This window comes from Triticum urartu, chromosome 2A (assembly GCF_056163025.1).
Source record: "Triticum urartu cultivar PI428250 chromosome 2A, HENAU_Tu73, whole genome shotgun sequence".
NCBI classification, from domain to species: Eukaryota; Viridiplantae; Streptophyta; class Magnoliopsida; order Poales; family Poaceae; genus Triticum; species Triticum urartu.
Window position 1 is genome coordinate 40387671 of NC_141874.1, and position 3316 is coordinate 40390986.

A 3316-nucleotide genomic window follows, 5' to 3' on the forward strand; every position below is an offset into this window, starting at 1 on the left:
TGATAAATCACTGCTAGTATAATTATTCGGTAATGTCAAAATCTGACGCCAATTTATAAGCATGGCAAATTGGAAGTTTTTTATGGTAATTTGCGTTGGCGTGAGGATGACAAATTTAGTTTTCAAGCACGGCATTTTCTGCGGTAAAATGAATCGATGCAGATTTGCAATGCTCGCTAACTAAACTTGTCATCATCGGCAAATATAAATTAACATAAAAATGTTTGATTTGTCATGATCAAATGTCTCACGTCGGATTTGGAGTGGAGTCCTGAATATTATGAAGATCTTTAACAAGATAACATCTGAACAAAACTGAAAGCGTAAGGAAACATTATTCATCATTCGACCGATAAACCTAAGCCATTGGAGAGCGTACGTGCTCAACTGTGTAAGCACAGGCGAAAGTAAAGGGAAAATGTTGCATGCAGAGTTTCTTCCGTGGTCCTTGGTCTATATTCGTCAGTTAATCCATCACACAGCTGGGTCCATCTTTGGCTACTCCGCAGAACGCCATGAGCGCGTGCGCGTCGCCGGATTTGCGGCCTTCCTCCGAGTACTTGAAGGCGCAGTACTCGTAGGGATCGCAGGGACGGTATACCAGTGGGTGGTCCTCGTCGACGAGCTGCTCCATGGCCCGCACCGTGGAGCCTTGGGTGGGCATGCAGCCCAGCAGCGCGGAGAAGCGCTCGCGGTTGCTCGGCGTCCTGACGCGGTGGAGGCAGGCCCGCACCCGTCCGTTGGTCACCACCTGCAGCCAGACGTTTATTAACAGTTCAGCACACAGACACGGTAGCGGGGAAGAGGGGTGCATGTCAGGCTTTACGTTGAGCAGCTCGCCGGCGACGATGACGACCGTGTCCGGCTCGGGGGGCACGGCGAACCAGCTGCCGTCCTTGAGCTGCACCTCCAGGCCCTCCACCTCGTGCTGCACGATCGTGGTGGTCATGTTGTTGTCACGGTGCTCCGGCAGGCTCACCTTGGCCGTGTTCTCCTCCGGGCTGCCCATGTTGGCCCAGCAGGTAGGCCATGACACCGGGTAAAAACCTATCTTACCTTATACATATAAAGCCTACAAAGGCCTGAACACCCCTAAATTTTCTAATGGGACACCCCGTACAGACAAAAGGGCCATAACTAGCCAACTAGGCCCAGCTGAGTAGTAGCATGCCCTGGTGAAGGCCCATACCCAGGCAGTACATCTATACGTACGTCAGTACGTGGCTTCGTGTGTCGCCTTGCCTGTTCTTCTACTCGCCGCTCGGCCGCTGCGCGTTTCGCGGCCTCTTGACTCGTCGTCCTCGACCCCTCGCCTGTTCATCTACTTCGCCAGATGCCCCCAATTCGCTCAATCAGTGAAGGTATGTTGCATTAGACCCCAATTCGCAGCGTGTGTCTGCCTCTATTTCAATTCCCAAATTATGCTCTAGTTCTTACTTTATTTGTCTAACCCTAGGATATTAGGGCTACTAGATAAGACTACACATTTTGACTGTATTAGCTATTAGACTATTTGGCTATTGTATTGATCAGTGGCGAACAATACTGCAATATTCTAGGAGATTAGGACGGCTGGAAGCTACTGCAAGGCAGTAACATATCATGTAAGTTTTATTTTACAGCTGGGCAATTGCAATTCATGTTATGTATGTGTACACATGATTCTTAATTTTTTTTCCTTTTGTGAAAAAGTCAAGTACCTAAATAATTACAAATTGCAGGAGAAGCTCAGTTTATGGAAAGGTTTCCAAAAAGGAGGAGAACCATAGTGCAAGATGAAGGCCCGTCACATGAACATAATCAGAATGATGCCTCGATCCCGCGACCCTTGGTCGAACAAAATGATGTCTCATCACTACATGAACAGGTTGATGTCCCGGCCCCGCCTTGGTGATGATGCCTTGAAGTACATCCTTATTTGTTATGTGGAGAAAAGCAAAATGAGGAAGGATACAAATGATGCTGTAATTGTTCGCTTTGAGGCCATGAAAGAATGCAGGAAGCCATTTTAGAAAGGTAATGATTTTAACTTACTTATTACACAACTGTAATTAATATATGCTAAGTGATTTTTTTTATTGGCAATCATGATCTAGTGTTGCTTTTTCTCGTCGGCGGTTATAATTTATTCATAATTTGAAAACTTTGGTTCTCATTTACTGTTCAGTTTCTAGCAATCAACTAATATTTCAAGCGAACTCTTTATTTTGGACCTTTTGCAATCATATTCATCGTCATATGGTATTCTAGGTATATTATATTGTTATAAGTGTATTACTTTTATCTACATTATGACTTGATATCCACATATATGTAATAGACATGGGACCCCCGGTCATTTTTGTCCTGGGTCCGCCCCTGTCCGGGCAGATGCTCTAGTAGGACATCCGGAAGCTGTAGCAGAGCTGGTCGCGGTGCGAGTCGAGGGCGTGCTCGTCCCGGACGCCCAGGCCTTCCAAGACCATCCTCGTCACCGTCTTCTCCAGGCTGACAGCATTCTTGGCGAACTCCCCGACCGTGTCACTGGAGTGAGACAACAACAATGTTGGGATCCATGCACGTCAAAAACACATTGCATATGTACAGATTGAGCGATGAAGAATCATGTGGTAGCTAGTCTAGTCTCTCTCACCAGAAGGCGGGGTTGCCCTGCGGCCAGAGCAGACCGGCGAAGTCGCTGATGTGGACGGCGTCGGTGATGTCCTTGATGCGCATGCTCTCGTACGCCATGCCGGGTATCTGCCCGATGTACCCTCCGTACTGCACGTCGCTGTTGACGTTGCGCTGCTTGGCCTCCGCGGGGAGCGCGAACAGCTCCGGCATGGCGCGGCCGAACAGCGCCTGCCGGATGTCCTCGTCCAGCCCGACGTGCTGGACATGGACCATGGCGCAGCCGTGCGCCACCATGGACGTGGTCACCGCGTCCCGGGCTTCGTCCCACCCTGGCCGGCCAGGCTCCAGCCCTCGGAGGTCGACCTTGGTGATCTCCTTCAACTGCTGCTCAGGGCTGGCCGGCATTCTTTGTTTCGTACGTGAATTAGTCTCGTGTGTTCGATCGGAACGTTCCCTTGGATGTTGGTGTGAATTGCTTGATCGTAGCAATTTATAGCATTAAGCAATTTTACGACGGAGAAAGTAATTAAATGTAGATAGGTAGTGGTCAACACTAGCCGGCATTCTTGGTTTCGTGCATGAATTCGTCTTCTCTTGGATGTTGGTGTGAATTGCTTAATCGTAGCAATTTATAGCAGTGTGTGTATAATACTTCCTTTGTCTCAAAATAATCAAAGACACTTTTTTGGGAATGGAGTAGGTA

At 48.4% G+C, this 3316-nt stretch overlaps 1 pseudogene across 1 annotated transcript; it reads right to left on the reverse strand.

Annotated features, from left to right (window-relative positions):
- Positions 1 to 316: 316 nt before the first annotated feature.
- On the reverse strand, positions 317 to 3099 carry LOC125540793 (putative 2-oxoglutarate-dependent dioxygenase AOP1; annotated as a pseudogene). The gene is made up of 4 exons (XR_015615637.1): positions 2633 to 3099; positions 2369 to 2523; positions 827 to 1002; positions 317 to 751 (listed from the first exon to the last, which is right to left on the reverse strand). The product of XR_015615637.1 is annotated as a putative 2-oxoglutarate-dependent dioxygenase AOP1 (transcript).
- Between the last annotated feature and the right edge of the window lie 217 nt (positions 3100 to 3316).